The 25,555-nt window shown below is 51.0% G+C and overlaps 1 protein-coding gene across 1 annotated transcript in view; it reads right to left on the reverse strand.

The window, feature by feature from the left end:
• Window positions 1-25,555, reverse strand: part of LOC146821407 (uncharacterized) — a 1,203,178-nt gene that overhangs the window by 740,204 nt on the left and 437,419 nt on the right. The gene's annotated exons all lie outside the window — the stretch shown is intronic.

Below are 25,555 nucleotides of genomic sequence, written 5' to 3' on the forward strand. Positions count from 1 at the left end.
AAAGCTCTGCTCCAGATGGCATGGGAAGACCAGCAAGTGAGATATGTCTCGTTCTGACAGTATCTGTCAATGTACCAGCAATGAGCTGTTACAAGTATAATAACTGCACATCTGTATGTCATGCCTCAGAACCAAACTGTGGAGTAAATATCCATTGCTGGATGAGGTTGTAGCTACCTGTTCTTAGAGTATTCTTTCAGATATTTGCTGGAGCTCCAGCTGCTCCCATTTCATTCAGTTGACTAAAAACTCGCTCTCAAAACCAATCTTGCTTATGAAATTTACTTAAGGTTCAGGAGTTGACAGTTTTAGGGGGGGAAGATGGCCACGCTTCCACCACTTATCGTCGGACTTGAGAATCTGCAGCAGCCAGGTCATAGTGATCCTGGCAGATGTGAGAGAGACACACTAAACAGAGGGATATTCCCCTAAAAGTCTGACCTGTGCTCCAAACCTCAACTTGGCTGCATTAGTAAGTGGTAAGTGTGTAACCCTAGTAGTTCTTGGAGCATGGCAAGAGGTGGAGGGCAGAGGACTAAAGTGAAGGTTACCTAAGAAATAAACTGATAGACTGCAGTCAGGTAGTCTGTGAGTGGTGAATGGCAAGCCAGGATTTTCTTTCCTTTGCCCTTAACTAAGTAGTTAATGTAAAGGGAAGACTGGTGAAAGGAAAGTGTATGTGTTTTTCATTAGAGGAGGGGTGGTTACCCTACAGGTGTATGAGTGAATCTGCTGAACGCATAAGACCTTCAGGGTGTGGAAGTTGATTACAGGATAAAGGCAGTTGTAACTGCGAACCTTACCGTTAGACCTGGCACTTTGGCGTGGGTCTCCCTTCAATTATTTGCTGTTGCCTCATGTGTTTTTGCTGGTGTTAGATGCTCAGGGCACTGAGCCACGGCTGTCAAGTGTCACAGTGCAAGTACAAGGTAGAACATGCCCTGGTGTGAGTGGCGTGTTCTAGTAGTGAATTACAGCCATTTTCGTTTTTCACTATTACAAGGCTACCTGTTCTCCATAGGCCAGAATGGGCAGTTTGATTATTACATCTTATAATCCTAACTGACTCAGGGAACATGGTAGACATTCGAATTTAGTATGCCTGAACTCATAATGATAAAATACATATTTTAGTGAAGTTGGTTTTAACATTCTGTGTTTGAAAATACCACTTTTAGAAAGTAGGTATTTTCTTGTCTAACCATTCAAACCTGCCTCTGCTAGGCTGTGTATTCCTTGTCTGGAGTTTGAGTGACAGGGCTGGGGAATTCCAGGAGACAGGGGAAGGAAGCCCAGTGGTGATTAGAGAGATCTGCATCTAGATGGGAGGGAGGAGTTGCACCAGGGTTCTGAATAGGGCTGTGCCTTCCCTCCACAATGCTGGCTCCACCTCCTGTGGTGCGTCTGAGGTCTCTGCCCTGCACTCTGAAAGGAAAGAAGGAGTCATGTAAATAAAATGCTCCAGGACTGACTAGAACTGGTTTGAACAAGGCAAAGGCCTCTCTGCCTTCAGAGAAGAAAGGAAAACTTTGTATAAATATTGGGACCCCAACCTAATAACTTTAGATCACTTTGGGAAAGAAGAAGAAACCTCTGCTGAGGAGAGGAACCAAGAAGAAACTAAGGAGAGACTATCCCTGAAACTGGGGGATTGGCCTGCAGGGGTTGCCTACTGCCAAAGAGAGGAGAAAGGAACTTTGTGTGTACTTTTGCTCAACTTGTGAAGGATCTCCAAGGGCTTGGAAAAGAGCTGAAGTCTCAGGAACAACAGAATTCAACCACCAGCTCCCCAGAGTTTTTTGGAAGTGCCTGCTGCTGTTTTGGGCCTTCTGGGGGACTGCGTGTCGCAAGGAGCTGGACGCGCGACTCACTGAGAAGAAGCGTGTCGCCGTCGCAGCCGCTGCCGTCGCATCACTAAACAAGGGTGTCGCAGCTGTAGCTGTCGCATTTCACCGCATCACGAGAAGCTCCCCGCAACACCGAAGAAGCGTGTCCCCATTGCAGCCATCGTAGCTGACGCATTGCACAGCATCAGGAGAAGAGTCTCGTATCGAGGAAGAAGCGTGTCGCCACCGCTGCCGTCGCATCTTGGATGACGCCGCTGTAGCTGTCGCATTGCACCACATCAAGAAAAGCACCTCACATCCACGGAGAAGCGTGCCGCCGTCGGAACTGCTGCAGTTATCGCATTGAGCGGAAGCATCTCGCAATGCCGGAGATGAGTGTCGCCGCCAAAGCCGCTGTCGTAGCATCACTGAACAAGGGTGCCACCGCTGTAGCTGACGCATCGAGTCGAGTCTTCTCACACCATCGGAGAAGTGAGCCGCATCAGGAAGATCTTCACGTCTTTATTTCTTTGCACCAAACTTTCATCGCATCACCATTGTTGCAACACTTTCGTTGCCCTGCGTGTCGCATCTAAAGGTACATTGACTTAACGTATTGCATTTAAGAACTAAAGAGAACTAAGCTAAATTCTGCCATTTTAAAGTAACAGTATTGTGAATTTTTGTCGTTTATGGTCTTGTGGAAAAGCTATATAAAGGATACTTATTGTTGATATAAAACCTGTGTGGTGTCCATCTGTAGTGTTGTCACTTGATTACTGTATGTGTTCACAAATGCTTTACACACTGTCTCGGAGATAAGCCTGTCTGCTCGTGCCAAGCTACCAAGGGGGTGAGCAGGGGTTATTTTAGGAGTGTACCCCTTTACCCTGACTAGAGGTGAGGGTCCCTATTTGTCACAAGTGCATACCTGTGCCAAATAGAGACCCCCAAGTCTAACATTGGTGGTCAGCGGTGAGGATTCTGGACTTGCATTTGTGACTCATGTACAATGATTGGTGAACACTACTATTGAGTGCAGACCAAAGCGCAACCACATACTTTTGGTAAATTGTTTTTCTGGGACTTTCTATTTTTGAGTACTGCCAAGTTTAACCATGGTGGAGAAAGCAGCATCCATAGCATCTGATGAATTTGAGTGGGAAGAGGAGAAACTGGGAAGCTACAAATCAAGGGAGCTGAAGTACTTCTGCAAAAAATTCAATATTTCCACTGTGGGGTTCAACAGGAAGGAAGAGTTCTACAAGGCGCGGAGGGCCTGGGTAACAGCTAGAAATGGCCCTGATGACGTGGAAGAGGATGATGATGCAAATGAGCAGCTGGAGGGGCCATTGGGCCCAGGGGGAAGGAAAGCAGCCTCCCCAGCAAGTAGCAGTGTTTCTTCCAGAGGCCTGTCTCCAGAGGAGTTGGAGGACAGGGAGAGATGCAGGGTGCATGAGATGGAGCTGACCAAGCTCAAGTTAAATGGGCAGTTAGAATTTGAAATGCAAACTAGAAAGTTAGCCCTAGAAGAAAAGAAAATGCAGTTTGAACAGGAAAAGGTTTTGAGGGAGTTGGAGTTGAAGAGCTTAGAAATTGCTCCCTCTGGTGGCAGCACACCGTCATTGCCTGTTGAATCTAGAGTGTATATGCCGAAGGATGTGGTGAATTTTTTTTAAAAAAATGATGATATCGGGCAGTGGTTCAGGGCCTATGAGGTAGCCATGTCTTCCCACCGTGTCCCTGAGAAGGATTGGGGAGCGGGGATGTGGGGGCGGTTCCTTAGTGAGGGGCGGGACACACTGTTAGATTTGCCTGCTGATAACTATAATTCTTATCCCCACATGAAAGATGCATTAATGTCCAGGTATGGTTTGACTCCTGAACTGTACAGACAGCGGTTCAGGGGTTGCAAGAAGATAGAGAACAGTACCTGGGTGGAATATGTCATTTTTTTTTCTGCAGAGCATTGGATGGTTGGGTGATGGGTAGCAAAGTTGATGATTTTCAGGGACTTCTTGATTTGATTGCATGGGATTACTTGTCAAGTAACTGTTTTCCTGAGCTATGCCAGCACCTGATTGATAGTAGGCTGACTAATCCTAGGAAGCTTGCTGAAGAGGCGGACCGCTGGGTCAGTACCAGGGTCTACAAGGGTCACGTTGGAGACTCAGCCAAGAGTGGGCAGGGTCCCCAGCAGAAGAGTCGGGGGGACAAGGGTAAACAGAGGGAGTTCTATAGAAGGCCCCAAAGTAGTCCCCAAGGGAACCAAGGGAAAGGTTCTCAACCTCCCCCCCCCCCCCTCCAGAAACCATCAGGGGTCCCGACAGGTCCACCTGTTCAAAGAGGACTCCAAAAATACTACAAATGTGGAGACCTGGGTCATTTAGCGAATTATCCCAAGTGTCGCCTGTTTGGAAAAACAGCACCCCCTGGTGCAGCCCCCCGGCAGATAGCTAGTTTAGCCCTGGGTGAGGAGATGGGTGCCCAAGGTGGGTGGGGTCCCGCAGAGATGTCCCTGGTCTCATTAGGAGACTGAGAGGTGGTCCCCAGGACCCAGCTGCCTGATATCACTAAATAACTAAAGGCAGTGGGTGACCATCAATGGCCATAGAGTGGAGGCTCTGCGAGATACAGGAGACAGTGTGACAGCTGTCAAGTGGCACCTGGTGTCTCAAGAGCAGGTTATCCCTGGGGCATTCTACCCAGTTGTTGCCGCTGACAACACAGAGAGTCACTGCGAGGTGGCTCAGGTTCCCTTTGAGTGAGGGGGTCTCTGGTACTCTTCAGGTAGCTGTGAGGCCCGCCATTGCCTGTTGACTGTTTGTTAGGGAACGATCTGGAGAGCTTCCCTGGGCGAAGGTGGAGCGGAGTGCTCATTTGGAAATGTTGGGTTTGCCTGACTGGGCGTGTGTGACCACCCGGTCTATGGCAGCGAGTAAAGGTGCTCAACAGGACCTGGAGCCTGAAAGGGAGGCCCAGGTACCTGCCTTCAAGAGTAGCGGCAGGGGGTGCGGGAAACCAGCCCCGAAGTTCCCGCAGTCCAGGAGGGAGCAGACCCTGAGGGGATGCCGTGGAGCCTACAGGGGAACAGGTAGCCGAACTGGGGGACCTGCCTGAGCTGACCCATTGGCAGCAAGAAGGAGGACCCTCCACGGAGGAATTCTGCAAGGAGCAGAAAGAATGCCCTTCTCTTGTGGGTCTGCGGCAACAGGCTGCAGACCAGGCAGCAGGTGATCAGTCTGGGTCACATTGAATTTACTGGGAGAATGACCTCCTGTATACAGAGCCTAAGGCTGCCGAGCCTGGGTCAGCCCATGTGCTGGTGGTACCCCAGCTCTTCAGAGCCTTCCTACTGGGGCTAGCTCATGATGTTCCACTGGCAGGACATTTGGGGAAGGACAAGACCTTTGAGAGGCTTGTAACCCACTTTTATTGGCCCAAAATGCGCCGGAGTTCAGACACTCACTGCAGGACATATCAGACTTGCCAGGCAAGTGGAAAGAGTGGGAGGAAGTGCAAGGCTCCTCTACAGCCATTCTCTGTGGTCAGCACCCCCTTTGAACTGGTGGGTATTGACATTGAGGGGCCACTGGACCCCAAGACAGCCATGGGCAACAGGTTCACCCTGATCTTGGTGGACCATGCCACCCGGTACCCAGAAGCCATACCTCTGAGGACAGTGACGGCCCCCGTGGTGGGGCGAGCACTGATGGGAATTTTCTCCAGAGTGGGATTCCCTCGCGAGGTAGTGTCTGACTGAGGTACTAACTTAATTTCCAAATATATGAAGTCCCTGTGGCAGGAGTGTGGGGTAACCTACAAGTTTATCACTCCTTACCACCCCCAAGGAAATGGGTTGGTTGAAAGGTTGAACCGGACTCTGAAGGGCATGATTATGGGTCTTGAGGAATCCATGAGGCGTAAGTGGGACGTCCTCTTAATATGCCTACTCTTTGCTAACCGTGAAGTGCCACAGAAATCTCTAGGGTTCAGCCCCTTTGAGCTTCTCTATGGACACCCCGTGAGAGGACCTCTGAGTTTGGTTAAAGAAGGCTAGGAGCAATCTCCCAGGAAACCTCCCCAGGATGTTTATAGCTACATGTTGGCCTTTAGGAACCAAACTCGGCGTTTCAGGCAACTCACTGAGGCGAATCTGGAAGCCAGCCAGGAGGAGATGAAGCGGTGGTACGACCAGAATGCCACTCTGGTAGAGCTTCAGCCTGGTCACAAAGTGTGGATCATGGCCCCCCCAGTGGAGCCCTGCGCGCTCCAAGATAAGTGGACCGGACCATTTGAGGTTGTGGTTACCTACTTGGTGGACTTGCGGTCTCCCAGGAACCCCTTGAGGGTCCTGCATGTCAACCGCCTGAAGCCTCACTTGGAGAGGTCCCAAGTGGGCATGCTCTTAGCGACAGATGGTGGAATGGAGGAGGAGACCTAGCCTCTTCCAGACCTCCTGTCGGGAGACAGAGCAAGATGGGTCAGTGGATGGTGTCAACCTCTCTTCCACCCTGACCCCTGAGCAACAGAATGACTGCCGCCAGTTGCTGGGACAGTTTTCTGATCTGTTCTCCCTGGTTCCCGGTGTCACTGATTGGTGCGTCCATGATGTGGACACTGGGGATAGTACACCTGTGAGGCACAAATCCTACCGGGTGACTGACAGAGTGAGAGCTTGCATCAAGGAGGAGGGCTCCAAGATGTTTGCATTAGGGGTGATTAAGTCCTCTAACAGTCCTTGGGCCAGCCCAGTGGTCTTGGTCCCAAAGGCTGCCATACCGGGTGCCACATCAGAACTCTGGTTCTGTGTGGACTACCGAGGGCTCAATTTAGTCACCAGGACTGACACACACCCCATCCCCAGAGCTGATGAGCTCATAGATCGGCTAGGGGCTGCACGGTACCTCAGCACGTTTGACCTAACGTCTGGGTATTGGCAGATCGCCTTGACTGATGGGGCAAAGGAGAGGTCAGCATTCTCCACACCAGATGGGCACTACCAGTTCCGGGTGATGCCCTTTGGGATGAAGAATGCCCCTGCCACCTTTCAGAGGTTGGTCAACCAGGTGTTGGCTGGACTGGACTCATTCAGTGCGGCCTTCCTGGATGACATCGCAGTGTTCAGCGCCAGCTGGGAAGAACATCTGCTCCACCTCTGGGAAGTGTTGATGGCGCTGCGGAGGGCAGACCCCACGATCAAGGCGAGTAAGTGCCAGATCGGGCAGGGTTCCGTGGTGTACTTGGGACACCATGTAGGGAGCAGCCAGGTGACGCCCCTGCAGCCCAAGATTGAAACCATCCTGGCTTGGGAACCGCCCAAAACCCAGACAGAGGTGAGAGCCTTCTTAAGACTCACGGGTTACTACAAGAGGTTTGTCAAGGGGTATGGCAACATTGTTGCACCCTTGACAGCGCTGACTTCCAGGTAGCAGCCAAAGAGAGTGATTTGGACTGACACCTGTCAGAAAGCTTTTGAGGTCCTAAAAACTGCTATGTGCACGGCGCCCGTGCTCTTGGCACCCAACTTCTCCAGAGAGTTCATAGTACAAACAGACGCTTCAGAGCATGGTGTGGGGGCTGTTCTGGCACAGATGAATGAGGAGGGCCTAGATCAACCCGTAGCCTTCATCAGTAGGAGATTACGTCCACGGGAAAAGAGGTGGAGTGCTATTGAGCGCGAGGCATTTGCTGTGGTCTGGGCACTGAAGAAGCTGAGACCATACCTGTTTGGGACTCACTTCCGGGTTCAGACAGACCACAGGCCCCTCAGATGGTTGATGCAGATGAGGGGTGAGAATCCCAAGCTGTTAAGGTGGTCCATTTCCCTATAGGGGATGGATTTCACGGTGGAACATCGCCCTGGTACAGAACACACCAATGCTGATGGTCTGTCCCGATTTTTCTGCCTTAGTGATGAGAACTACCAGGAGGTAGGATAGTTCTCCCCACATTTCAGCTGGAGGGGACACGTGTTAGACCTGGTACCTTGCCGTGGGTCTCCCTTCCATTTTTTGCTGTTGCCTCATGAGTTTTTGCTGGCGTTAGGTGCTCAGGGCACTGTGCCACGGCTGTCCAATGCCACAGTGCAAGTGCTTCCTATTGTAAATTGGTGTATGAATTAGTGATTCCATGATTGGTTGGTTTGGTTTACCTGTCAGACCCTGGTACAGTGCACCAGGAGTGCCCAGGGCTGGTAATCCAAATACTGCTGGTGGGCTTGCAGCACTGGTTGTGCCACCCACAGAAGCAGCCTGTAAAAGTGTCTAAGGCCTGCCATTGCAGAGCCTGTGTACAGTCTGGCACTGTAATTATGACTGGGCAAATGCACCCACTTGCTAGTCCCCAAACCTTTCCTTTTCTTCATGTCAGACACCCCTATGGTAGGCCCAAGGGCAGGGTGCATTGTAAGTACAAGGTAGAACATGCCCTGGTGTGTGTGGCATGTTCTAATAGTGAATTACAGCCATTTTCGTTTTTCACTATTGCAAGGCTGCCTGTTCTCCATAGGACAGAATGGGCAGCTTGATTATTACATCTTATAATCCTAACTGACTCAGGGAACATGGTAGAAATTCGAATTTAGTATGCCTGAACTCAGAATGATAAAATACATATTTTAGTGAAGTTGGTTTTAACATTCTGTGTTTGAAAATACCACTTTTAGAAAGTAGGTATTTTCTTGTCTAACCATTCAAACCTGCCTCTGCTAGGCTGTGTATTCCTTGTCTGGAGTTTGAGTGACAGGGCTGGGGAATTCCAGGAGACAGGGGAAGGAAGCCCAGTGGTGATTAGAGAGATCTGCATCTAGATGGGAGGGAGGAGTTGCACCAGGGTTCTGAATAGGGCTGTGCCTTCCCTCCACAATGCTGGCTCCACCTCCTGTGGTGCGTCTGAGGTCTCTGCCCTGCACTCTGAAAGGAAAGAAGGAGTCATGTAAATAAAATGCTCCAGGACTGACTAGAACTGGTTTGAACAAGGCAAAGGCCTCTCTGCCTTCAGAGAAGAAAGGAAAACTTTGTATAAATATTGGGACCCCAACCTAATAACTTTAGATCACTTTGGGAAAGAAGAAGAAACCTCTGCTGAGGAGAGGAACCAAGAAGAAACTAAGGAGAGACTATCCCTGAAACTGGGGGATTGGCCTGCAGGGGTTGCCTACTGCCAAAGAGAGGAGAAAGGAACTTTGTGTGTACTTTTGCTCAACTTGTGAAGGATCTCCAAGGGCTTGGAAAAGAGCTGAAGTCTCAGGTACAACAGAATTCAACCACCAGCTCCCCAGAGTTTTTTGGAAGTGCCTGCTGCTGTTTTGGGCCTTCTGGGGGACTGCGTGTCGCAAGGAGCTGGACGCGCGACTCACTGAGAAGAAGCGTGTCGCCGTCGCAGCCGCTGCCGTCGCATCACTAAACAAGGGTGTCGCAGCTGTAGCTGTCGCATTTCACCGCATCACGAGAAGCTCCCCGCAACACCGAAGAAGCGTGTCCCCATTGCAGCCATCGTAGCTGACGCATTGCACAGCATCAGGAGAAGAGTCTCGTATCGAGGAAGAAGCGTGTCGCCACCGCTGCCGTCGCATCTTGGATGACGCCGCTGTAGCTGTCGCATTGCACCACATCAAGAAAAGCACCTCACATCCACGGAGAAGCGTGCCGCCGTCGGAACTGCTGCAGTTATCGCATTGAGCGGAAGCATCTCGCAATGCCGGAGATGAGTGTCGCCGCCAAAGCCGCTGTCGTAGCATCACTGAACAAGGGTGCCACCGCTGTAGCTGACGCATCGAGTCGAGTCTTCTCACACCATCGGAGAAGTGAGCCGCATCAGGAAGATCTTCACGTCTTTATTTCTTTGCACCAAACTTTCATCGCATCACCATTGTTGCAACACTTTCGTTGCCCTGCGTGTCGCATCTAAAGGTACATTGACTTAACGTATTGCATTTAAGAACTAAAGAGAACTAAGCTAAATTCTGCCATTTTAAAGTAACAGTATTGTGAATTTTTGTCGTTTATGGTCTTGTGGAAAAGCTATATAAAGGATACTTATTGTTGATATAAAACCTGTGTGGTGTCCATCTGTAGTGTTGTCACTTGATTACTGTATGTGTTCACAAATGCTTTACACACTGTCTCGGAGATAAGCCTGTCTGCTCGTGCCAAGCTACCAAGGGGGTGAGCAGGGGTTATTTTAGGAGTGTACCCCTTTACCCTGACTAGAGGTGAGGGTCCCTATTTGTCACAAGTGCATACCTGTGCCAAATAGAGACCCCCAAGTCTAACATTGGTGGTCAGCGGTGAGGATTCTGGACTTGCATTTGTGACTCATGTACAATGATTGGTGAACACTACTATTGAGTGCAGACCAAAGCGCAACCACATACTTTTGGTAAATTGTTTTTCTGGGACTTTCTATTTTTGAGTACTGCCAAGTTTAACCATGGTGGAGAAAGCAGCATCCATAGCATCTGATGAATTTGAGTGGGAAGAGGAGAAACTGGGAAGCTACAAATCAAGGGAGCTGAAGTACTTCTGCAAAAAATTCAATATTTCCACTGTGGGGTTCAACAGGAAGGAAGAGTTCTACAAGGCGCGGAGGGCCTGGGTAACAGCTAGAAATGGCCCTGATGACGTGGAAGAGGATGATGATGCAAATGAGCAGCTGGAGGGGCCATTGGGCCCAGGGGGAAGGAAAGCAGCCTCCCCAGCAAGTAGCAGTGTTTCTTCCAGAGGCCTGTCTCCAGAGGAGTTGGAGGACAGGGAGAGATGCAGGGTGCATGAGATGGAGCTGACCAAGCTCAAGTTAAATGGGCAGTTAGAATTTGAAATGCAAACTAGAAAGTTAGCCCTAGAAGAAAAGAAAATGCAGTTTGAACAGGAAAAGGTTTTGAGGGAGTTGGAGTTGAAGAGCTTAGAAATTGCTCCCTCTGGTGGCAGCACACCGTCATTGCCTGTTGAATCTAGAGTGTATATGCCGAAGGATGTGGTGAATTTTTTTTAAAAAAATGATGATATCGGGCAGTGGTTCAGGGCCTATGAGGTAGCCATGTCTTCCCACCGTGTCCCTGAGAAGGATTGGGGAGCGGGGATGTGGGGGCGGTTCCTTAGTGAGGGGCGGGACACACTGTTAGATTTGCCTGCTGATAACTATAATTCTTATCCCCACATGAAAGATGCATTAATGTCCAGGTATGGTTTGACTCCTGAACTGTACAGACAGCGGTTCAGGGGTTGCAAGAAGATAGAGAACAGTACCTGGGTGGAATATGTCATTTTTTTTTCTGCAGAGCATTGGATGGTTGGGTGATGGGTAGCAAAGTTGATGATTTTCAGGGACTTCTTGATTTGATTGCATGGGATTACTTGTCAAGTAACTGTTTTCCTGAGCTATGCCAGCACCTGATTGATAGTAGGCTGACTAATCCTAGGAAGCTTGCTGAAGAGGCGGACCGCTGGGTCAGTACCAGGGTCTACAAGGGTCACGTTGGAGACTCAGCCAAGAGTGGGCAGGGTCCCCAGCAGAAGAGTCGGGGGGACAAGGGTAAACAGAGGGAGTTCTATAGAAGGCCCCAAAGTAGTCCCCAAGGGAACCAAGGGAAAGGTTCTCAACCTCCCCCCCCCCCCCCCTCCAGAAACCATCAGGGGTCCCGACAGGTCCACCTGTTCAAAGAGGACTCCAAAAATACTACAAATGTGGAGACCTGGGTCATTTAGCGAATTATCCCAAGTGTCGCCTGTTTGGAAAAACAGCACCCCCTGGTGCAGCCCCCCGGCAGATAGCTAGTTTAGCCCTGGGTGAGGAGATGGGTGCCCAAGGTGGGTGGGGTCCCGCAGAGATGTCCCTGGTCTCATTAGGAGACTGAGAGGTGGTCCCCAGGACCCAGCTGCCTGATATCACTAAATAACTAAAGGCAGTGGGTGACCATCAATGGCCATAGAGTGGAGGCTCTGCGAGATACAGGAGACAGTGTGACAGCTGTCAAGTGGCACCTGGTGTCTCAAGAGCAGGTTATCCCTGGGGCATTCTACCCAGTTGTTGCCGCTGACAACACAGAGAGTCACTGCGAGGTGGCTCAGGTTCCCTTTGAGTGAGGGGGTCTCTGGTACTCTTCAGGTAGCTGTGAGGCCCGCCATTGCCTGTTGACTGTTTGTTAGGGAACGATCTGGAGAGCTTCCCTGGGCGAAGGTGGAGCGGAGTGCTCATTTGGAAATGTTGGGTTTGCCTGACTGGGCGTGTGTGACCACCCGGTCTATGGCAGCGAGTAAAGGTGCTCAACAGGACCTGGAGCCTGAAAGGGAGGCCCAGGTACCTGCCTTCAAGAGTAGCGGCAGGGGGTGCGGGAAACCAGCCCCGAAGTTCCCGCAGTCCAGGAGGGAGCAGACCCTGAGGGGATGCCGTGGAGCCTACAGGGGAACAGGTAGCCGAACTGGGGGACCTGCCTGAGCTGACCCATTGGCAGCAAGAAGGAGGACCCTCCACGGAGGAATTCTGCAAGGAGCAGAAAGAATGCCCTTCTCTTGTGGGTCTGCGGCAACAGGCTGCAGACCAGGCAGCAGGTGATCAGTCTGGGTCACATTGAATTTACTGGGAGAATGACCTCCTGTATACAGAGCCTAAGGCTGCCGAGCCTGGGTCAGCCCATGTGCTGGTGGTACCCCAGCTCTTCAGAGCCTTCCTACTGGGGCTAGCTCATGATGTTCCACTGGCAGGACATTTGGGGAAGGACAAGACCTTTGAGAGGCTTGTAACCCACTTTTATTGGCCCAAAATGCGCCGGAGTTCAGACACTCACTGCAGGACATATCAGACTTGCCAGGCAAGTGGAAAGAGTGGGAGGAAGTGCAAGGCTCCTCTACAGCCATTCTCTGTGGTCAGCACCCCCTTTGAACTGGTGGGTATTGACATTGAGGGGCCACTGGACCCCAAGACAGCCATGGGCAACAGGTTCACCCTGATCTTGGTGGACCATGCCACCCGGTACCCAGAAGCCATACCTCTGAGGACAGTGACGGCCCCCGTGGTGGGGCGAGCACTGATGGGAATTTTCTCCAGAGTGGGATTCCCTCGCGAGGTAGTGTCTGACTGAGGTACTAACTTAATTTCCAAATATATGAAGTCCCTGTGGCAGGAGTGTGGGGTAACCTACAAGTTTATCACTCCTTACCACCCCCAAGGAAATGGGTTGGTTGAAAGGTTGAACCGGACTCTGAAGGGCATGATTATGGGTCTTGAGGAATCCATGAGGCGTAAGTGGGACGTCCTCTTAATATGCCTACTCTTTGCTAACCGTGAAGTGCCACAGAAATCTCTAGGGTTCAGCCCCTTTGAGCTTCTCTATGGACACCCCGTGAGAGGACCTCTGAGTTTGGTTAAAGAAGGCTAGGAGCAATCTCCCAGGAAACCTCCCCAGGATGTTTATAGCTACATGTTGGCCTTTAGGAACCAAACTCGGCGTTTCAGGCAACTCACTGAGGCGAATCTGGAAGCCAGCCAGGAGGAGATGAAGCGGTGGTACGACCAGAATGCCACTCTGGTAGAGCTTCAGCCTGGTCACAAAGTGTGGATCATGGCCCCCCCAGTGGAGCCCTGCGCGCTCCAAGATAAGTGGACCGGACCATTTGAGGTTGTGGTTACCTACTTGGTGGACTTGCGGTCTCCCAGGAACCCCTTGAGGGTCCTGCATGTCAACCGCCTGAAGCCTCACTTGGAGAGGTCCCAAGTGGGCATGCTCTTAGCGACAGATGGTGGAATGGAGGAGGAGACCTAGCCTCTTCCAGACCTCCTGTCGGGAGACAGAGCAAGATGGGTCAGTGGATGGTGTCAACCTCTCTTCCACCCTGACCCCTGAGCAACAGAATGACTGCCGCCAGTTGCTGGGACAGTTTTCTGATCTGTTCTCCCTGGTTCCCGGTGTCACTGATTGGTGCGTCCATGATGTGGACACTGGGGATAGTACACCTGTGAGGCACAAATCCTACCGGGTGACTGACAGAGTGAGAGCTTGCATCAAGGAGGAGGGCTCCAAGATGTTTGCATTAGGGGTGATTAAGTCCTCTAACAGTCCTTGGGCCAGCCCAGTGGTCTTGGTCCCAAAGGCTGCCATACCGGGTGCCACATCAGAACTCTGGTTCTGTGTGGACTACCGAGGGCTCAATTTAGTCACCAGGACTGACACACACCCCATCCCCAGAGCTGATGAGCTCATAGATCGGCTAGGGGCTGCACGGTACCTCAGCACGTTTGACCTAACGTCTGGGTATTGGCAGATCGCCTTGACTGATGGGGCAAAGGAGAGGTCAGCATTCTCCACACCAGATGGGCACTACCAGTTCCGGGTGATGCCCTTTGGGATGAAGAATGCCCCTGCCACCTTTCAGAGGTTGGTCAACCAGGTGTTGGCTGGACTGGACTCATTCAGTGCGGCCTTCCTGGATGACATCGCAGTGTTCAGCGCCAGCTGGGAAGAACATCTGCTCCACCTCTGGGAAGTGTTGATGGCGCTGCGGAGGGCAGACCCCACGATCAAGGCGAGTAAGTGCCAGATCGGGCAGGGTTCCGTGGTGTACTTGGGACACCATGTAGGGAGCAGCCAGGTGACGCCCCTGCAGCCCAAGATTGAAACCATCCTGGCTTGGGAACCGCCCAAAACCCAGACAGAGGTGAGAGCCTTCTTAAGACTCACGGGTTACTACAAGAGGTTTGTCAAGGGGTATGGCAACATTGTTGCACCCTTGACAGCGCTGACTTCCAGGTAGCAGCCAAAGAGAGTGATTTGGACTGACACCTGTCAGAAAGCTTTTGAGGTCCTAAAAACTGCTATGTGCACGGCGCCCGTGCTCTTGGCACCCAACTTCTCCAGAGAGTTCATAGTACAAACAGACGCTTCAGAGCATGGTGTGGGGGCTGTTCTGGCACAGATGAATGAGGAGGGCCTAGATCAACCCGTAGCCTTCATCAGTAGGAGATTACGTCCACGGGAAAAGAGGTGGAGTGCTATTGAGCGCGAGGCATTTGCTGTGGTCTGGGCACTGAAGAAGCTGAGACCATACCTGTTTGGGACTCACTTCCGGGTTCAGACAGACCACAGGCCCCTCAGATGGTTGATGCAGATGAGGGGTGAGAATCCCAAGCTGTTAAGGTGGTCCATTTCCCTATAGGGGATGGATTTCACGGTGGAACATCGCCCTGGTACAGAACACACCAATGCTGATGGTCTGTCCCGATTTTTCTGCCTTAGTGATGAGAACTACCAGGAGGTAGGATAGTTCTCCCCACATTTCAGCTGGAGGGGACACGTGTTAGACCTGGTACCTTGCCGTGGGTCTCCCTTCCATTTTTTGCTGTTGCCTCATGAGTTTTTGCTGGCGTTAGGTGCTCAGGGCACTGTGCCACGGCTGTCCAATGCCACAGTGCAAGTGCTTCCTATTGTAAATTGGTGTATGAATTAGTGATTCCATGATTGGTTGGTTTGGTTTACCTGTCAGACCCTGGTACAGTGCACCAGGAGTGCCCAGGGCTGGTAATCCAAATACTGCTGGTGGGCTTGCAGCACTGGTTGTGCCACCCACAGAAGCAGCCTGTAAAAGTGTCTAAGGCCTGCCATTGCAGAGCCTGTGTACAGTCTGGCACTGTAATTATGACTGGGCAAATGCACCCACTTGCTAGTCCCCAAACCTTTCCTTTTCTTCATGTCAGACACCCCTATGGTAGGCCCAAGGGCAGGGTGCATTGTAAGTACAAGGTAGAACATGCCCTGGTGTGTGTGGCATGTTCTAATAGTGAATTACAGCCATTTTCGTTTTTCACTATTGCAAGGCTGCCTGTTCTCCATAGGACAGAATGGGCAGCTTGATTATTACATCTTATAATCCTAACTGACTCAGGGAACATGGTAGAAATTCGAATTTAGTATGCCTGAACTCAGAATGATAAAATACATATTTTAGTGAAGTTGGTTTTAACATTCTGTGTTTGAAAATACCACTTTTAGAAAGTAGGTATTTTCTTGTCTAACCATTCAAACCTGCCTCTGCTAGGCTGTGTATTCCTTGTCTGGAGTTTGAGTGACAGGGCTGGGGAATTCCAGGAGACAGGGGAAGGAAGCCCAGTGGTGATTAGAGAGATCTGCATCTAGATGGGAGGGAGGAGTTGCACCAGGGTTCTGAATAGGGCTGTGCCTTCCCTCCACAATGCTGGCTCCACCTCCTGTGGTGCGTCTGAGGTCTCTGCCCTGCACTCTGAAAGGAAAGAAGGAGTCATGTAAATAAAATGCTCCAGGACTGACTAGAACTGGTTTGAACAAGGCAAAGGCCTCTCTGCCTTCAGAGAAGAAAGGAAAACTTTGTATAAATATTGGGACCCCAACCTAATAACTTTAGATCACTTTGGGAAAGAAGAAGAAACCTCTGCTGAGGAGAGGAACCAAGAAGAAACTAAGGAGAGACTATCCCTGAAACTGGGGGATTGGCCTGCAGGGGTTGCCTACTGCCAAAGAGAGGAGAAAGGAACTTTGTGTGTACTTTTGCTCAACTTGTGAAGGATCTCCAAGGGCTTGGAAAAGAGCTGAAGTCTCAGGTACAACAGAATTCAACCACCAGCTCCCCAGAGTTTTTTGGAAGTGCCTGCTGCTGTTTTGGGCCTTCTGGGGGACTGCGTGTCGCAAGGAGCTGGACGCGCGACTCACTGAGAAGAAGCGTGTCGCCGTCGCAGCCGCTGCCGTCGCATCACTAAACAAGGGTGTCGCAGCTGTAGCTGTCGCATTTCACCGCATCACGAGAAGCTCCCCGCAACACCGAAGAAGCGTGTCCCCATTGCAGCCATCGTAGCTGACGCATTGCACAGCATCAGGAGAAGAGTCTCGTATCGAGGAAGAAGCGTGTCGCCACCGCTGCCGTCGCATCTTGGATGACGCCGCTGTAGCTGTCGCATTGCACCACATCAAGAAAAGCACCTCACATCCACGGAGAAGCGTGCCGCCGTCGGAACTGCTGCAGTTATCGCATTGAGCGGAAGCATCTCGCAATGCCGGAGATGAGTGTCGCCGCCAAAGCCGCTGTCGTAGCATCACTGAACAAGGGTGCCACCGCTGTAGCTGACGCATCGAGTCGAGTCTTCTCACACCATCGGAGAAGTGAGCCGCATCAGGAAGATCTTCACGTCTTTATTTCTTTGCACCAAACTTTCATCGCATCACCATTGTTGCAACACTTTCGTTGCCCTGCGTGTCGCATCTAAAGGTACATTGACTTAACGTATTGCATTTAAGAACTAAAGAGAACTAAGCTAAATTCTGCCATTTTAAAGTAACAGTATTGTGAATTTTTGTCGTTTATGGTCTTGTGGAAAAGCTATATAAAGGATACTTATTGTTGATATAAAACCTGTGTGGTGTCCATCTGTAGTGTTGTCACTTGATTACTGTATGTGTTCACAAATGCTTTACACACTGTCTCGGAGATAAGCCTGTCTGCTCGTGCCAAGCTACCAAGGGGGTGAGCAGGGGTTATTTTAGGAGTGTACCCCTTTACCCTGACTAGAGGTGAGGGTCCCTATTTGTCACAAGTGCATACCTGTGCCAAATAGAGACCCCCAAGTCTAACATTGGTGGTCAGCGGTGAGGATTCTGGACTTGCATTTGTGACTCATGTACAATGATTGGTGAACACTACTATTGAGTGCAGACCAAAGCGCAACCACATACTTTTGGTAAATTGTTTTTCTGGGACTTTCTATTTTTGAGTACTGCCAAGTTTAACCATGGTGGAGAAAGCAGCATACATAGCATCTGATGAATTTGAGTGGGAAGAGGAGAAACTGGGAAGCTACAAATCAAGGGAGCTGAAGTACTTCTGCAAAAAATTCAATATTTCCACTGTGGGGTTCAACAGGAAGGAAGAGTTCTACAAGGCGCGGAGGGCCTGGGTAACAGCTAGAAATGGCCCTGATGACGTGGAAGAGGATGATGATGCAAATGAGCAGCTGGAGGGGCCATTGGGCCCAGGGGGAAGGAAAGCAGCCTCCCCAGCAAGTAGCAGTGTTTCTTCCAGAGGCCTGTCTCCAGAGGAGTTGGAGGACAGGGAGAGATGCAGGGTGCATGAGATGGAGCTGACCAAGCTCAAGTTAAATGGGCAGTTAGAATTTGAAATGCAAACTAGAAAGTTAGCCCTAGAAGAAAAGAAAATGCAGTTTGAACAGGAAAAGGTTTTGAGGGAGTTGGAGTTGAAGAGCTTAGAAATTGCTCCCTCTGGTGGCAGCACACCGTCATTGCCTGTTGAATCTAGAGTGTATATGCCGAAGGATGTGGTGAATTTTTTTTAAAAAAATGATGATATCGGGCAGTGGTTCAGGGCCTATGAGGTAGCCATGTCTTCCCACCGTGTCCCTGAGAAGGATTGGGGAGCGGGGATGTGGGGGCGGTTCCTTAGTGAGGGGCGGGACACACTGTTAGATTTGCCTGCTGATAACTATAATTCTTATCCCCACATGAAAGATGCATTAATGTCCAGGTATGGTTTGACTCCTGAACTGTACAGACAGCGGTTCAGGGGTTGCAAGAAGATAGAGAACAGTACCTGGGTGGAATATGTCATTTTTTTTTCTGCAGAGCATTGGATGGTTGGGTGATGGGTAGCAAAGTTGATGATTTTCAGGGACTTCTTGATTTGATTGCATGGGATTACTTGTCAAGTAACTGTTTTCCTGAGCTATGCCAGCACCTGATTGATAGTAGGCTGACTAATCCTAGGAAGCTTGCTGAAGAGGCGGACCGCTGGGTCAGTACCAGGGTCTACAAGGGTCACGTTGGAGACTCAGCCAAGAGTGGGCAGGGTCCCCAGCAGAAGAGTCGGGGGGACAAGGGTAAACAGAGGGAGTTCTATAGAAGGCCCCAAAGTAGTCCCCAAGGGAACCAAGGGAAAGGTTCTCAACCTCCCCCCCCCCCCCTCCAGAAACCATCAGGGGTCCCGACAGGTCCACCTGTTCAAAGAGGACTCCAAAAATACTACAAATGTGGAGACCTGGGTCATTTAGCGAATTATCCCAAGTGTCGCCTGTTTGGAAAAACAGCACCCCCTGGTGCAGCCCCCCGGCAGATAGCTAGTTTAGCCCTGGGTGAGGAGATGGGTGCCCAAGGTGGGTGGGGTCCCGCAGAGATGTCCCTGGTCTCATTAGGAGACTGAGAGGTGGTCCCCAGGACCCAGCTGCCTGATATCACTAAATAACTAAAGGCAGTGGGTGACCATCAATGGCCATAGAGTGGAGGCTCTGCGAGATACAGGAGACAGTGTGACAGCTGTCAAGTGGCACCTGGTGTCTCAAGAGCAGGTTATCCCTGGGGCATTCTACCCAGTTGTTGCCGCTGACAACACAGAGAGTCACTGCGAGGTGGCTCAGGTTCCCTTTGAGTGAGGGGGTCTCTGGTACTCTTCAGGTAGCTGTGAGGCCCGCCATTGCCTGTTGACTGTTTGTTAGGGAACGATCTGGAGAGCTTCCCTGGGCGAAGGTGGAGCGGAGTGCTCATTTGGAAATGTTGGGTTTGCCTGACTGGGCGTGTGTGACCACCCGGTCTATGGCAGCGAGTAAAGGTGCTCAACAGGACCTGGAGCCTGAAAGGGAGGCCCAGGTACCTGCCTTCAAGAGTAGCGGCAGGGGGTGCGGGAAACCAGCCCCGAAGTTCCCGCAGTCCAGGAGGGAGCAGACCCTGAGGGGATGCCGTGGAGCCTACAGGGGAACAGGTAGCCGAACTGGGGGACCTGCCTGAGCTGACCCATTGGCAGCAAGAAGGAGGACCCTCCACGGAGGAATTCTGCAAGGAGCAGAAAGAATGCCCTTCTCTTGTGGGTCTGCGGCAACAGGCTGCAGACCAGGCAGCAGGTGATCAGTCTGGGTCACATTGAATTTACTGGGAGAATGACCTCCTGTATACAGAGCCTAAGGCTGCCGAGCCTGGGTCAGCCCATGTGCTGGTGGTACCCCAGCTCTTCAGAGCCTTCCTACTGGGGCTAGCTCATGATGTTCCACTGGCAGGACATTTGGGGAAGGACAAGACCTTTGAGAGGCTTGTAACCCACTTTTATTGGCCCAAAATGCGCCGGAGTTCAGACACTCACTGCAGGACATATCAGACTTGCCAGGCAAGTGGAAAGAGTGGGAGGAAGTGCAAGGCTCCTCTACAGCCATTCTCTGTGGTCAGCACCCCCTTTGAACTGGTGGGTATTGACATTGAGGGGCCACTGGACCCCAAGACAGCCATGGGCAACAGGTTCACCCTGATCTTGGTGGACCATGCCACCCGGTACCCAGAAGCCATACCTCTGAGGACAGTGACGGCCCCCGTGGTGGGGCGAGCACTGATGGGAATTTTCTCCAGAGTGGGATTCCCTCGCGAGGTAGTGTCTGACTGAGGTACTAACTTAATTTCCAAATATATGAAGTCCCTGTGGCAGGAGTGTGGGGTAACCTACAAGTTTATCACTCCTTACCACCCCCAAGGAAATGGGTTGGTTGAAAGGTTGAACCGGACTCTGAAGGGCATGATTATGGGTCTTGAGGAATCCATGAGGCGTAAGTGGGACGTCCTCTTAATATGCCTACTCTTTGCTAACCGTGAAGTGCCACAGAAATCTCTAGGGTTCAGCCCCTTTGAGCTTCTCTATGGACACCCCGTGAGAGGACCTCTGAGTTTGGTTAAAGAAGGCTAGGAGCAATCTCCCAGGAAACCTCCCCAGGATGTTTATAGCTACATGTTGGCCTTTAGGAACCAAACTCGGCGTTTCAGGCAACTCACTGAGGCGAATCTGGAAGCCAGCCAGGAGGAGATGAAGCGGTGGTACGACCAGAATGCCACTCTGGTAGAGCTTCAGCCTGGTCACAAAGTGTGGATCATGGCCCCCCCAGTGGAGCCCTGCGCGCTCCAAGATAAGTGGACCGGACCATTTGAGGTTGTGGTTACCTACTTGGTGGACTTGCGGTCTCCCAGGAACCCCTTGAGGGTCCTGCATGTCAACCGCCTGAAGCCTCACTTGGAGAGGTCCCAAGTGGGCATGCTCTTAGCGACAGATGGTGGAATGGAGGAGGAGACCTAGCCTCTTCCAGACCTCCTGTCGGGAGACAGAGCAAGATGGGTCAGTGGATGGTGTCAACCTCTCTTCCACCCTGACCCCTGAGCAACAGAATGACTGCCGCCAGTTGCTGGGACAGTTTTCTGATCTGTTCTCCCTGGTTCCCGGTGTCACTGATTGGTGCGTCCATGATGTGGACACTGGGGATAGTACACCTGTGAGGCACAAATCCTACCGGGTGACTGACAGAGTGAGAGCTTGCATCAAGGAGGAGGGCTCCAAGATGTTTGCATTAGGGGTGATTAAGTCCTCTAACAGTCCTTGGGCCAGCCCAGTGGTCTTGGTCCCAAAGGCTGCCATACCGGGTGCCACATCAGAACTCTGGTTCTGTGTGGACTACCGAGGGCTCAATTTAGTCACCAGGACTGACACACACCCCATCCCCAGAGCTGATGAGCTCATAGATCGGCTAGGGGCTGCACGGTACCTCAGCACGTTTGACCTAACGTCTGGGTATTGGCAGATCGCCTTGACTGATGGGGCAAAGGAGAGGTCAGCATTCTCCACACCAGATGGGCACTACCAGTTCCGGGTGATGCCCTTTGGGATGAAGAATGCCCCTGCCACCTTTCAGAGGTTGGTCAACCAGGTGTTGGCTGGACTGGACTCATTCAGTGCGGCCTTCCTGGATGACATCGCAGTGTTCAGCGCCAGCTGGGAAGAACATCTGCTCCACCTCTGGGAAGTGTTGATGGCGCTGCGGAGGGCAGACCCCACGATCAAGGCGAGTAAGTGCCAGATCGGGCAGGGTTCCGTGGTGTACTTGGGACACCATGTAGGGAGCAGCCAGGTGACGCCCCTGCAGCCCAAGATTGAAACCATCCTGGCTTGGGAACCGCCCAAAACCCAGACAGAGGTGAGAGCCTTCTTAAGACTCACGGGTTACTACAAGAGGTTTGTCAAGGGGTATGGCAACATTGTTGCACCCTTGACAGCGCTGACTTCCAGGTAGCAGCCAAAGAGAGTGATTTGGACTGACACCTGTCAGAAAGCTTTTGAGGTCCTAAAAACTGCTATGTGCACGGCGCCCGTGCTCTTGGCACCCAACTTCTCCAGAGAGTTCATAGTACAAACAGACGCTTCAGAGCATGGTGTGGGGGCTGTTCTGGCACAGATGAATGAGGAGGGCCTAGATCAACCCGTAGCCTTCATCAGTAGGAGATTACGTCCACGGGAAAAGAGGTGGAGTGCTATTGAGCGCGAGGCATTTGCTGTGGTCTGGGCACTGAAGAAGCTGAGACCATACCTGTTTGGGACTCACTTCCGGGTTCAGACAGACCACAGGCCCCTCAGATGGTTGATGCAGATGAGGGGTGAGAATCCCAAGCTGTTAAGGTGGTCCATTTCCCTATAGGGGATGGATTTCACGGTGGAACATCGCCCTGGTACAGAACACACCAATGCTGATGGTCTGTCCCGATTTTTCTGCCTTAGTGATGAGAACTACCAGGAGGTAGGATAGTTCTCCCCACATTTCAGCTGGAGGGGACACGTGTTAGACCTGGTACCTTGCCGTGGGTCTCCCTTCCATTTTTTGCTGTTGCCTCATGAGTTTTTGCTGGCGTTAGGTGCTCAGGGCACTGTGCCACGGCTGTCCAATGCCACAGTGCAAGTGCTTCCTATTGTAAATTGGTGTATGAATTAGTGATTCCATGATTGGTTGGTTTGGTTTACCTGTCAGACCCTGGTACAGTGCACCAGGAGTGCCCAGGGCTGGTAATCCAAATACTGCTGGTGGGCTTGCAGCACTGGTTGTGCCACCCACAGAAGCAGCCTGTAAAAGTGTCTAAGGCCTGCCATTGCAGAGCCTGTGTACAGTCTGGCACTGTAATTATGACTGGGCAAATGCACCCACTTGCTAGTCCCCAAACCTTTCCTTTTCTTCATGTCAGACACCCCTATGGTAGGCCCAAGGGCAGGGTGCATTGTAAGTACAAGGTAGAACATGCCCTGGTGTGTGTGGCATGTTCTAATAGTGAATTACAGCCATTTTCGTTTTTCACTATTGCAAGGCTGCCTGTTCTCCATAGGACAGAATGGGCAGCTTGATTATTACATCTTATAATCCTAACTGACTCAGGGAACATGGTAGAAATTCGAATTTAGTATGCCTGAACTCAGAATGATAAAATACATATTTTAGTGAAGTTGGTTTTAACATTCTGTGTTTGAAAATACCACTTTTAGAAAGTAGGTATTTTCTTGTCTAACCATTCAAACCTGCCTCTGCTAGGCTGTGTATTCCTTGTCTGGAGTTTGAGTGACAGGGCTGGGGAATTCCAGGAGACAGGGGAAGGAAGCCCAGTGGTGATTAGAGAGATCTGCATCTAGATGGGAGGGAGGAGTTGCACCAGGGTTCTGAATAGGGCTGTGCCTTCCCTCCACAATGCTGGCTCCACCTCCTGTGGTGCGTCTGAGGTCTCTGCCCTGCACTCTGAAAGGAAAGAAGGAGTCATGTAAATAAAATGCTCCAGGACTGACTAGAACTGGTTTGAACAAGGCAAAGGCCTCTCTGCCTTCAGAGAAGAAAGGAAAACTTTGTATAAATATTGGGACCCCAACCTAATAACTTTAGATCACTTTGGGAAAGAAGAAGAAACCTCTGCTGAGGAGAGGAACCAAGAAGAAACTAAGGAGAGACTATCCCTGAAACTGGGGGATTGGCCTGCAGGGGTTGCCTACTGCCAAAGAGAGGAGAAAGGAACTTTGTGTGTACTTTTGCTCAACTTGTGAAGGATCTCCAAGGGCTTGGAAAAGAGCTGAAGTCTCAGGTACAACAGAATTCAACCACCAGCTCCCCAGAGTTTTTTGGAAGTGCCTGCTGCTGTTTTGGGCCTTCTGGGGGACTGCGTGTCGCAAGGAGCTGGACGCGCGACTCACTGAGAAGAAGCGTGTCGCCGTCGCAGCCGCTGCCGTCGCATCACTAAACAAGGGTGTCGCAGCTGTAGCTGTCGCATTTCACCGCATCACGAGAAGCTCCCCGCAACACCGAAGAAGCGTGTCCCCATTGCAGCCATCGTAGCTGACGCATTGCACAGCATCAGGAGAAGAGTCTCGTATCGAGGAAGAAGCGTGTCGCCACCGCTGCCGTCGCATCTTGGATGACGCCGCTGTAGCTGTCGCATTGCACCACATCAAGAAAAGCACCTCACATCCACGGAGAAGCGTGCCGCCGTCGGAACTGCTGCAGTTATCGCATTGAGCGGAAGCATCTCGCAATGCCGGAGATGAGTGTCGCCGCCAAAGCCGCTGTCGTAGCATCACTGAACAAGGGTGCCACCGCTGTAGCTGACGCATCGAGTCGAGTCTTCTCACACCATCGGAGAAGTGAGCCGCATCAGGAAGATCTTCACGTCTTTATTTCTTTGCACCAAACTTTCATCGCATCACCATTGTTGCAACACTTTCGTTGCCCTGCGTGTCGCATCTAAAGGTACATTGACTTAACGTATTGCATTTAAGAACTAAAGAGAACTAAGCTAAATTCTGCCATTTTAAAGTAACAGTATTGTGAATTTTTGTCGTTTATGGTCTTGTGGAAAAGCTATATAAAGGATACTTATTGTTGATATAAAACCTGTGTGGTGTCCATCTGTAGTGTTGTCACTTGATTACTGTATGTGTTCACAAATGCTTTACACACTGTCTCGGAGATAAGCCTGTCTGCTCGTGCCAAGCTACCAAGGGGGTGAGCAGGGGTTATTTTAGGAGTGTACCCCTTTACCCTGACTAGAGGTGAGGGTCCCTATTTGTCACAAGTGCATACCTGTGCCAAATAGAGACCCCCAAGTCTAACATTGGTGGTCAGCGGTGAGGATTCTGGACTTGCATTTGTGACTCATGTACAATGATTGGTGAACACTACTATTGAGTGCAGACCAAAGCGCAACCACATACTTTTGGTAAATTGTTTTTCTGGGACTTTCTATTTTTGAGTACTGCCAAGTTTAACCATGGTGGAGAAAGCAGCATCCATAGCATCTGATGAATTTGAGTGGGAAGAGGAGAAACTGGGAAGCTACAAATCAAGGGAGCTGAAGTACTTCTGCAAAAAATTCAATATTTCCACTGTGGGGTTCAACAGGAAGGAAGAGTTCTACAAGGCGCGGAGGGCCTGGGTAACAGCTAGAAATGGCCCTGATGACGTGGAAGAGGATGATGATGCAAATGAGCAGCTGGAGGGGCCATTGGGCCCAGGGGGAAGGAAAGCAGCCTCCCCAGCAAGTAGCAGTGTTTCTTCCAGAGGCCTGTCTCCAGAGGAGTTGGAGGACAGGGAGAGATGCAGGGTGCATGAGATGGAGCTGACCAAGCTCAAGTTAAATGGGCAGTTAGAATTTGAAATGCAAACTAGAAAGTTAGCCCTAGAAGAAAAGAAAATGCAGTTTGAACAGGAAAAGGTTTTGAGGGAGTTGGAGTTGAAGAGCTTAGAAATTGCTCCCTCTGGTGGCAGCACACCGTCATTGCCTGTTGAATCTAGAGTGTATATGCCGAAGGATGTGGTGAATTTTTTTTAAAAAAATGATGATATCGGGCAGTGGTTCAGGGCCTATGAGGTAGCCATGTCTTCCCACCGTGTCCCTGAGAAGGATTGGGGAGCGGGGATGTGGGGGCGGTTCC

Source organism: Triturus cristatus, chromosome 6, assembly GCF_964204655.1.
Source record: "Triturus cristatus chromosome 6, aTriCri1.1, whole genome shotgun sequence".
Lineage (NCBI taxonomy): Eukaryota > Metazoa > Chordata > Amphibia > Caudata > Salamandridae > Triturus > Triturus cristatus.